This window comes from Sinocyclocheilus rhinocerous, unplaced genomic scaffold (assembly GCF_001515625.1).
Source record: "Sinocyclocheilus rhinocerous isolate Xijiao unplaced genomic scaffold, SAMN03320098_v1.1 scaffold140, whole genome shotgun sequence".
NCBI lineage: Eukaryota > Metazoa > Chordata > Actinopteri > Cypriniformes > Cyprinidae > Sinocyclocheilus > Sinocyclocheilus rhinocerous.
This window is the reverse complement of record NW_015642053.1, coordinates 310,805-322,484: the sequence shown is the minus strand read 5'-3', so window position 1 is coordinate 322,484 and position 11,680 is coordinate 310,805. Positions and strand designations below refer to the sequence as shown.

The 11,680-nt window shown below is 38.1% G+C and overlaps 1 long non-coding RNA gene across 2 annotated transcripts; it reads left to right on the top strand.

The window, feature by feature from the left end:
• Positions 1 to 46: 46 nt before the first annotated feature.
• LOC107755448 (uncharacterized) lies at positions 47 to 11,483 on the top strand. Of its 2 annotated transcripts, XR_001641699.1 has the most exons (5): positions 47 to 489; positions 573 to 632; positions 2,108 to 2,240; positions 8,492 to 10,047; positions 10,769 to 11,483. It is a non-coding gene; the product is annotated as an uncharacterized LOC107755448 (long non-coding RNA). The 2 variants fall into 2 exon arrangements; XR_001641698.1 differs by lacking the exons at positions 47 to 489; positions 573 to 632 and having other exon boundaries at positions 1,241 to 2,240.
• Positions 11,484 to 11,680: the final 197 nt, after the last annotated feature.

Here is an 11,680-nt window from a genome sequence, read left to right as displayed (position 1 = left end):
AATGTCTGCTGAGCTGACCTTCTGATGTGTCCAAAGAACCGTATGGCACCATAGTAACCGTATCCACTTTATGGCGTCCAGACCCATAGAGGAGCAACAGAGGCTTTTAAAAACCGAAATCCCCCTCCTCTCCACGCCAACCCATATGGCGCTCCTCTATTTTATTTGCCTGCTCACTCCTTGATATATGAGAGGTATTAAACATGACACCTGTGCTGAATGAGTAGTCCTCCATGGTGACGTTTAACCAAAGTTTAACCACAATTCAGTTTATTCCCTGTTGTTGTTTATAGCAGATGTGAGGCTGAGATTATCTTGAGGTTCAAGCCCACCCAGGCAGAACAATATCTGCACATTAGCCACGTCTTTCAGTCCAACCTAAACTCTGACCATCCAGCAACAATTATTAATGAAAACAAAGAAGAACTACGACCCTCGAGAGGTGTTCTTTTTAAATAAGAAGATAAAAATGTGTAATTTTATAGTGAGGTGAGTGTTTTTAGGTTTTTCTAAATGTATTAATATCTTTTTTATTAATACGTTTTTAAATACATATTTTTGTTCTTTTGCAGGTCTTGTGAGACCCTCAACCACCTGATTCCACTTTGGTATGGACCACCCACTTTACTCAGGTCGATCAAGATTCATCCTGCATATTTTTTTTTTCATTGAATATCCTGTTTTACTGATAAATACTGAAGTAAAATTCATTGCAAATGCCGTTTCAAAATGAAGAATTGGCCAATTTGCTGGTTCAGATTTCTGTTGGTTTGGTGATCTAGCAGGTGAACCAGCAAACCCATTTTGCTAAACAGCAAACTCATTCTAGCGAAACTGTTTGACCACGATAGTGATGCTGGTTTAGATAGTTAGCAGCCTGGTGAGGAAATGCCACCACTATACCAGCATCCAAACCCACAACATATAAAAGTTTTTCTTAAGATTCATTTTTTTAACTCTATATTTTTAAGTTTGGGGTCAGTAAGATTTATTTATTTTTTATGTTAAAGCTGCATTTATTTGAATACAGTGTGTATATATCTGTATATGTGTGTGTGTGCGCGCTGATTTGGTGCTCCAGAAACATTTCTTATCAATGTTGAAAACATTTCTTTAATATTCTGTGCAGAACTTTTTTTCAGAATTCTTTGAATAGAAAGTTCAAAAGAACATTATTTATTCAAAGAAGTCTTCTGTAACATTATAACTGTGCTTGCTGTCATCCTTGATCAATTTAATGCATCTACGCTGAATAAAAGGATTAATTTCTTTAAAATAATTTCATTTCTTTTACAAAGATCTTACTGACTCCAGATTTTGAGTGATAGTGTACGGTATATATATTGTTAAATCTACATTAATATTTAGCTTTTTCAATGTAAAAATAGTTTATACAGTATGTTCGTCTTCATAAACATGACATAACATGTAGCAGAGATGGTATTGATTCTGACAGTGGTTGAGGTGCCCTCTTTGAACCAGAGACTGATGTAAGAAGCAGTGAATCTCCTGTGGAGAATCGGACACAGGCCTTCCCTGAGGCTTCTCTTGGATTTCCATGGGAACTCTAGCTGTCAGAACCCTAAATTTGAAGTGCCTCAGTGCCACAGATGAGTTTCTCACATGCTGCTGTCAACAGAAATCCACCCTCACTCTCCACAATATCTCTACCATAGCCCTAACAAACTAGGTCTTCCTCTGATATCGGCTGAACGCCTTGAAAATAAAATTCACTCTTGTCACACAAGGCACTCTTTTTTTTTTTTTAACACCCAAAGCTCTCTGCCAGATGCTTGCAGTCTCTGGTTTCATTATAAAGAGTCTCAACATAAGGAGAGAATCACCTCAATGTACACCTTCAGCCATGGCAATGCCACTGGGAATGACAGCTCTTCCACAATGAGCTTGATAATACTCAAAGAAAGCTATTGTTTTCTAGGCTTCAGACAAGGCGTTCTATTACATGATGCATTGTGTCAGGATGCGTTGAAATGGGGCATACCACTCTAGGGTTTGCTTAGGCACCGTGCCACGTTCTCAGTCTGCATCTTAAAAAGCAGTGCACGCTATCAATGTTATTCATTCATTCTCCCATCCTCTTGAAAAGCTTTTAAGGAGAAGGAAGCCAGTTTGGAAGACAGCCTGCCCGCACAATACTTGGAGGATTCCAGCTCGTCTTTGAAGGAAGGGTTCAGGGGCCGGCGTGGAGGGCTTCCGCTACGATTTTCAACCGCAGCAATGTAAGATTCTCCATTTCCTTTTCAACAGCACCACGTTAACCTTTTAATTAGCTCTGTGATTGGACAGCGGTAGATTCACTTGGATCAATGTAAAGAAGGGGCCCAATTGTGGTTACATAAGCTATTAAAAAGCCTCAGGTAATTAGAAGAGTAGTAGAAAGTATTTTTTCAATACTTGGAGAAGTACAAAAGAACATAATCAATCTGATTTCTAACTGCATTGTCAAAAATGCATACAGTATGTTTACATTTCGATCAGCAGTTGGAGGAACTGGAAAATGCAGTCTCGTGTGAAGATGTCTGTGGCTTTTTCAGTCACTTTGAGTCAGTGAGTACGTCTCCAGGAATGATTGATACCATCACTTAGGGCAAAAGCAAAAAATACAAACTTTGGTAGCGTGAGAACAGCATTCCTGGAGCTGGATAAATCAAACGGAGACATGCGGATGACAGATAGACATTGTGCAGCAGGCAGAAGCTGAATCAGAAGCATGAAACACGCACAAAACTGCTTTGACTCTGTCTTGCGTGGAGCTCTGTCCCCTGGGAAGAGAGAGACGCGACCCTTGGAGAGTGATCTCCCATACACACCAGTGGTGTGTGTCCATGTGGACCACACAGACAACTAAAAAACTTGGTTGGTTCAAGGGCCCCTTGCTAATATGGTAATATTCTTATTTCAGTGTAGATCAATGCCTTTGTAGCATAGGTGTAGATTTGGGGGGAAACAAGTTTAGAGTAATATGTTTTTAACATTTTCTGTTATTAAACACAAAATCCATCCACAAAAAATAGTTAAAAAATTTGGAGTTAGCAAGATTTTTTAAAGTCAGTGAACGAAATCCTTAATGCTCACCAAGGCTGCATTTATTTGACCAAACAAAAATACAGTAAAACAGCAATATTGTGAAATATTATTACAATGTACAGTTTTCTATTTTAATATATATTTTAAAATATAATTTATTTCTGTGATTCAAAGCTGAATTTTCAGCAGCCAATACCCCATTCTCAGTGTCACATTATCCTTCAGAAATCACTTTAATATTCTGATTTGGTGCTCAAGAAACATTTATTATTATTATAGAGTAAATGAAAAAAAAAAACACTTGTGCTGCTTAATATTTTGTTGAAAACAGAGATACTTTTTTCCAGCATTTTTTTGATGAATAGAAAGTCCAAAAAAAACAAAAAAAAACAGCATTTATTTTAAATAGAATTTTTACAAATGTCTTTACTGCCACTTTTGATCAATTTCATGCAAGGGTTTTTCATGCCACCACTGCTTCATAACATGTCACATTTCACCCTCACAAAGAATGATTGCATTACATTATTCAGACAATTAAAATACAACATGGATAGGACATTTCAGTGCACAGGTGTCTACCAGGCCCAGCTGCCAGCCGTTTGTCATTTAGGGTCACAGCATGTTTCCATTTCTGTTTAAATAAAATTAACCCAACATCTATTTAGAGCAGCCTTTATGAACATGCTGGAGGATCCAAGAACCTAGTTGGTAAAGAAAAAGTCTCTGTCAAAAAATTGTCTCATTTATTTCTATTTCTACCTCTCCTTAAGAATTTTAAGAGACACATCTGAGATGAAGTCGATACTTAAATGAAACATAACTGGGAACTCCATTACGTCTCCTGAGCAATGAAAGAGCAGTATTTGAGTGATAAAATGTTCCTCTGGGAAGGTCTAAGATGGAAAATAAGAAGTATGATTGTAGATGGCATGCAGATTAAGACAGAAAAAGAATGAAAGATGCTAATGTTGACCTCAATCCTCAAGACTACTACCGATGCCAGAATGTGCTATATCACTTCAAAGACTTGTGCAGAAGTGCTTTATCCAACAATTATCCCTCTCACTCAATGTCTTTCTTTTGGTGTCATCATTGTTGTTCCAGCGCAGTCTTGGAATGCAATGGTTTTTGTGGATGAACGATTTTACTACTGATCAAAGTCTGCCAGAAACATCTGGGCCAGCGTAGCAAAGCTGCCTCAATGGCAAATGGCTTTTGAGGATATGAAACAATATTTTGACTCTTCACATCATACTGTTTTATTTGACTCTAAAGTACTTAGTTTGAGCATGTAAATGCCTTCGAAATGCTCCTCCTTAACAGAAGATAATGATTATTCCAACCAGAACGAGGTAGGTTACGGCCAGGGGCCTTATAGGTAAGGGCACCTATTCATTCAAATAGCTGAGCTCTTACACTTTCTGTTCACACGTTTTCTTCAGGCTTGTTTAATATTCTTAAGTTGTAGATAAACACTTGGCATAAGGAAGCTTTTCACTTCACTTGAGAAAGTAGCACCTAATTCCGAACAAACAGACATATATGCTCTCCCAGGTTGAGTTTCAAATGTTGACCTTTGACCTCTCGCTCTCGCTAACCTACAAGTAAATGTGTAGCCACACATGGGCTGTTTGAGTCCTGTGAAAGGCTAGTTTTCTGACAGCTTGTGTTTATTATAACAAGTGCTGGCATTCAGCCTAATGAAGGTTTTTATTATCTATAAATAAGGTCAACTGGAGCCAAAGCGCAATGAGTGGAGCGTTTAAGAGAAAGGACAACCAGCAGATGATTGACAAGAGCTGCTGGCACATCTGACTGTTGTTCTAACGTCTTAAAGTGACGGTAAGATGACAATGTTCTTTCACAGTTTACTTGTAGATTATCACAAAGTGTGATTGTGAATAGATTTTTGACAATTTGCTTGATTCATCAACTGTTGTCCATATGTTTGCATGACACATTGTTTGGAAATGTATATCAGCACGAATAGTGCTTTAAACATTAGAAAATTGTCCCAATCAACCAAATACAGAGACACGGAGTTGTGTATATATTTATATGACAAGATTGGGTCCAAAAGTCTGAAAATCTGACTTTTAAAGTCTCATTCAAATGTGAAAATGAACAACGTTTTAGAAATTAGACAATTTTACAACAAATAAATGAAATCAATAAGAAATCTTTGAAATTTTGTACAGATATTATTTAGATATTATTTTGTTATAGATACATAGATATATATAGATATAGATTTTAAAAAATGTAAAACTGAAAAAAGTGAATAAAGATTTTTTTACATCAAAGAAAAATACATGCAGCATGCATACATATAATAATATATGTTTTACTTTGCACTCAAATGTTATATTAAAACACACACACACATATGTATATATTTATTTATTTATTTATATGTATGTGTGTATGTATGTAGAATGAATATAAAACTATATAAATATGTTATACTATTTAATGCTAATAAACAATTCTAGATGTCTCGGACAAAATATTTACATAAAACATAACAATACCTAAAAATTAGGGATTCAGAACATTTCCTACATGTTTTATAATGTCATATTTGGGTATACAAATCTCCAACCTTGTCATGCAAACATATGGGCAACAGATGCACATCACATTAGAGCTTAATATAATGGGTAGCTGTAGCCAAGTCTTTATAGAGGCATTGACTCCAGAGTCTTTTCTAGATAGATGAAATCTGGTCCACAGCATTTTTCATTCTTCAAAGAGACTGTAGCAACACCAGCTTTAGTCCTCTAGTCATGAACACCAGGGAGTAACCATGCTGCCACACTGAAATCCATTATAGTTGAAGAGAGAGATAGTTAGCACATGGGAGAAATGGAAAGGGAGAGTGAGAAGGCAACACAGTGAGCCATAAAGGCTGATTTCAGCCACCTGTGCTCCTGTGCTCAGCTCATTCTTTCTGTGTGACACGCTGTGCGCAGATAATTTCGCTTATGCAAATGTTTTTTGTTCAAAGAAAATTATTGGGCATGCTTCAGAGAAATGAGCTGAAGAACAAAACGAAGGAGAAAAGAATGTAGAGAAGTTTAAATGAGAAAAAGTTGGATAAATTATTAGTCTTTTGCATATTCACCTTTTCCCCATTATGCCGAACCGATGGCCTGGTAATTAAAGTCATGCACTGATGGGATTGGTGCGTTCTGTGCCACCGTGCTCCTTTATTGCACTCTGTCATTCTGGCATGTTTGAGACAGGAAGGGGGTTATGAAAGGAGACTGGAAAAATGAGCATAGGTCTAACGAAATCGAGGGCAGTAAATAACGTAGACCACCAACGCTGGTGGGTTTCTTGATAAATGGGAATTGTTCTACTCTCGGTTCAGGTAGAACCTTTTCTGTGATGACAATTTAGGCATTTCAGGCAATTGTTTTTTTTTTTTTTGATCTTTGGAAAGTTGATATTACAGGATAGAGGGATGTCTGCTTTGTGGTTTGATATTGGTATAAGCTTTATATAGTGGCCCAACCAGTCTACACGAGATTAACCAGCGTTAAAATCTTTTCCATGCAAGTTTTTGTCCAAATTGGCATGGACTGCAATAACTAAGCTGCTTGGTTTCCATTTCTGCATCTTTATTCTGTGTAGCCCCATCCCTACTAAAATATCATTGGTCCAAAATCTCCCTCCATTCTACATAAAATATGTTCAGATTGGTTGTGATTTTTCATCATGCAGAATTTTCACTTTCAGACAAATTATTTACAAATTACTAGCTTGAGTCTTCTCACATCAAACCTGACTTATCCTGACTTATCCACGTAGAACATGTTCCTTGATGAAGATTGTTTGTTGGTCCTAGAGCAACACTATCCATAATCGTAAGCAAAAAAAAAATCTGAAAAGGTGATCACTAAAATTATGTTTCAAGCCCTCAACTCTAAAATCTGATTGATTGGACTGTTATTCTAAGTTAAACATATACTGCATGGTTAAATCGTGTTATTTCAAGCTAGTGTCATTAAAAAAAGGTTACAGTTAAACATATAGGCCATAGCAAGAGATATTAGCCAGAAAGGTCTGTTTAATATGCCTGCAAACCATCAGTGTAAGACACCACGTCTTTAATGTATCACAGCTGTTGGGAATCAGTCCTCACACACGACAGACAGTGACCTTGGTGTCTCATTAGTACGTTCGTTTAGTGTGTGCGATGATTAACAGTCCTGCTGGGGCCCTCCTGTCCATTGTGTCCAGCAGCCAAACTGCCTGAAGGATCTTACAAACACCAGAGACAGTGAGATGAACCATCCCAATGTGACACTAACACACGTGCAAATATTAAAGTAATTTACACAAAAATGACAATTCTGCTATTATTCACTAAACCTTCATGCCATTCCAAACCTGTATGATTTTATTGCTTCTTTGGAACACAAAAAGTCCGATTTTGTAAAGTGAATTTCGGTCTGTTGATCATACAAAGCTATCAAATGACTTCAGAAGACTTGGAATATAGAGTACAAGTCATTTGAACTACTTTTATGATACTTTTATGGTGCTTTTTGTCATTTTGGAGCTTGACAGTCTCAGTTCTTATTCACTTTCATTATATTGAAAAGAGGATGTTATTCACACATCTGTGCTTTTGTGTTCCACAGAATATGAGTTTGGAACAACATGAGGGTGAGTAAAAGATGACAGAAATTTAATATATTGAATATATCTCTTTGATCTTTGATTTGGCCCATCATGCCATATCGCAAAAGACATGTCAAAAACATGCCACTGGAGCATATCTTCATTTCTAATTTATTTTTGTGTTTTAACACTTTTGTTCTGTTTGTGCATTGAAATGTAGAGAATATGAGTGAATTTGATTTTACATATTTTTGTATTTTTTTTCCAAACTTTTCTTAGTTAAAAATTTGGTCACCTCTGCTCGTGCATTGTATTTTCAGAGCAAAGATGTCATGTTAGTGACTTTGGAAAGACGATATTATTCACCACATGACTTGTGCTGGTTTCAATCTGGCACACAGACCTGAAACATCTGCTTGTTTTTGATATTGAAATTCTTAAGCGAAAAAGAAAAAATCTACACAATCGAGTTGAATTTCACATCCCAAATCAATATAAAGTACTTCAGATGCCCGACTGTGGAAGATATACAGTTACGGAGATGAAAACAGATGTCTCCGTCAGCCAGACTGAGATAAGAATTTGTTTCTTGTCTGTTTTTATTGATAGGAAATTCGAAAATTGCCTTATGTTTTTAAAACAGCAATAAATGTCAGAGAGGTTTGGAGTTACGTTTGAGTGCTTTTCAATGTGCTTACCTTCCCTGTAACTTCATTCATGACTAGCAGCATATTTTTTCCTGTCTACTATATGTATATGCATAATATTCTTTCTGTTTCCATTCACGTGTCTGTCACTCTATGTGTCCTAGGCTCAACAACAGGTCATTTCCCAGGACGAGGCACAGGAGGAAGCCGCTTTCCTATAACATAATCAGGATTATTTTAAATCAAATTTCACAGTTTTCTGAAGCAGAGCTGCTAGAAAGCGTGCTCAGTGCTTTGAAAGGCAGCTCTGCTTCAAAAGGGAGGGAGAACGAGAGCGATATTGAAAGAGTAAGAGGGAGAAATTTACTTTTATCTCCGCACAGGAATATGATGCGGTCCACTTTGCAAATTGACTTCGAAGGCCGCAGTTCTGCAGTATTTCTGCAGCCACCCGCCCCTCACTTTGAGAAATATACAGCTGAAGTCCGGTTCTGCAAGGATGCTTCGTGATTTACGACGTGGAGGGATGGGTTCCCATCTGGGACTCCAGCCACTGCCGGACAGGAGATTTACGGGTACAATGACACCACTGATTACTTTTGGACGCCGAGGAGAAATGGACACAGTTTGTTTTTCACCCCTTTCCATCTTTAAGACCTGGACTGAGCATGGGCCTAGATTTGAGTCTCTGTCCCAAAGCAGCGGCTCCGGGGTTCGCTTATGGACACACACAGGCTAACTTGGATGAGCCCAAGTCGATAAATAACATATGCAGACTGATGGGAAACCCATACTGTATCTCCATCGACGAGAAATGCAGAGACATTGTCATGACCCCAGAAACCACACTTGCTCTAGGAGCCGTTCGACTCCATCCCTCTCGTTTTGACAAATTTGTGAGTCTTCCTGTGTGTTCTGAGGAGGCCAAACCGTGGACATCCAGAGTTCAGCCAAACCCAATACAGTCTGAAAACAAATGCTAGGGTTCGACTGACCTCACGCTGGACTAAATGGCTTGACAGCTTTGTAAATATGGCTTCTGTCAAATGAATTCCCTTCTTTTTCATTTACCAACAACAAGAGCCCCAAATCCATTAAGAAAGAAAAACGCAAAATGAAAGACAACGCTGCCTAACACTCTAACTCAGTCAATAAATCAGACAGAAACAATAAGTGGAAACCATAAATGCGGACTGGATTGAAGTCATTTTTCTTCACGTGGAAATTCTCAAGACATTTTCAATTTCATGCACGGCACAGAAACCATACTAAAGACATTTGTGTAATATAAGCAGGGAGGAACTCTTTTGATGATCGCGACAGGTCTGCGTTCCAGCCAGCCCTATGCAAACAATGTGCCTGCCTGTCTGTCTGCTTGCCATGCGTCCTCAAAGGGACATGAAGTGTCTCATATACATTTGACACAAAGAACGGGTTATGTGACATAAACCAGATGGACTCTTCAGTAGGACCGACATTGTGGTTTCTCAAAGACCGCAGACTTGCTTGATCGCTCCACCCAGGGCCTGCTTGCTGGCAACTCACTTTCATTCGTCTTCTCACAAGTTTGGGTGAAAAGATTTTGGGAAGCTTTCTAAGATTGATGATCCATGGCCAATTACTGGCTTAGCCCTTGAGTCTCACAAAGAAAGCATGAGCTCGGACGTAAACACATGGGACAAAGACGTAGGGGCTGGGAATACCTGTGGCTCCACAATATGTAAGTGTTTCCCTAAAAATGTGTCTGGAATGTTCATCACTCTTTAATAAAATCAAAGTATTATTCAAAGAATGTATACACAAAATTTAAATATGAACAATATTTTGATTTGAGAGTGAGTGAATGCTTCAATATCTATACCAGTCATGCCAGTTTCACACAATGTTTAAATAAATTAATACCTTTATTCACCAAGGTGATTAAAAGTGACTGTAAAGACGTATAATATTACAAAAGTTTAATATACATGTTGGTATTATGAACTTCATTAAAGAATCCTTGGGGAAAAAATGCATCACAATTTTCACGAAAATATTAAGCAGCACAACTATTAAATGATTTCTGAAGGATCATGTGACACTGAACACTGGAGTAATGGCTGCTGAAAATTCAGCTTTGCCATCACGTCATTTATTATAAATTATAATAACATTTCATAATATTCCTGTGTTTTTGATCAAGCAATTGTAGCCTTGGTGAGCATAAGAACTTATGAACAGTGTATGTCCTTTTTTGGATCTTAAAAGTTTTGGGTTCCATTGACATTCAAAAAATGGACAAAAATAAATAAATAAATTACAAATACTTTTTTTTATGTTTTGCACAAAAACAAATAAATAAATATCCATACAAATTTGGATTGACATGAAGGTGAGTAAATGATGGCAAATTTAATTTTTGGATGAACTATCCCTTTAACACTCCCTCTTTTTGTCTATAGATGAGACTTCAAGACTATCTCTTAAAATAATCTCATTCCACAGCCTGATCCTGGTATTTCTGGATGGTGCCATCCCGAGTGAAGAAAGGAGGGGCCGGCGCATCTGACGCCCCGTGGTTGACGAGCACCAGGACGCCAGGCGAAAGCTTGTTAGACAAACTCTGACAACAAGACGCTGCCCTTGAAAATCAATTATAAACACAGGAGCTTCCCTGCATCTGTTTCTGCTCGCAGTTTTGTGGGGCTGTCTGTCTTGGATTTCAGGTTTTATCCTCCCTCTCTTTGGGCAGCTTCCACGGCGGTTCAAACGGCCATCCCTGAAGGATTAGTGTGAGTTTTTAAACCCACAGGGACAGAGTGTGTAAATCATGAATGGGTGAGCAAGAGTGATGACAGGTCATGGCACCAACTGCTTATTGGGATGAGCAGTTTATGGGAGCAGTTGGGGTTTTTCATTGCATCTGTTTTGCCCGGTCTCCTGTTTCCAACAAGTAAACAATCATAAAAAATGACGTTGACTGGTTAAAAAGGGGTGCCGACAAGTTTGCACAGAGAAGTTATGGGTTCCCAATCTTTTAAGGGTCCTCTAATGGCCCTTTAGGGCTTGGCTTACACTACCTGGGGCCCGGGTTACTCTCAATTGTTTTAGCATGCCATTATGTGTTTTTAGCCGATTCTTGAAGATGGCTAATGATTGAGTTGGGCAGGTCTTTCCACCAGGAGGGAACATTTAATTTAAAAGTCTGTGAAAGTGATTTTGTGCTTCTTTGGGATGGCACAATAAAGCGGCGTTCACTTGCAGAATGCAAGCTTTAGAGGGCAAATAAGTCTGAAGTAATGAATTTAGGTAAAGGGGTGCAGAGCCAGTGGTGGTTTTGTAGGCAAACATTAATGCCTTGAATTTTATGCGAG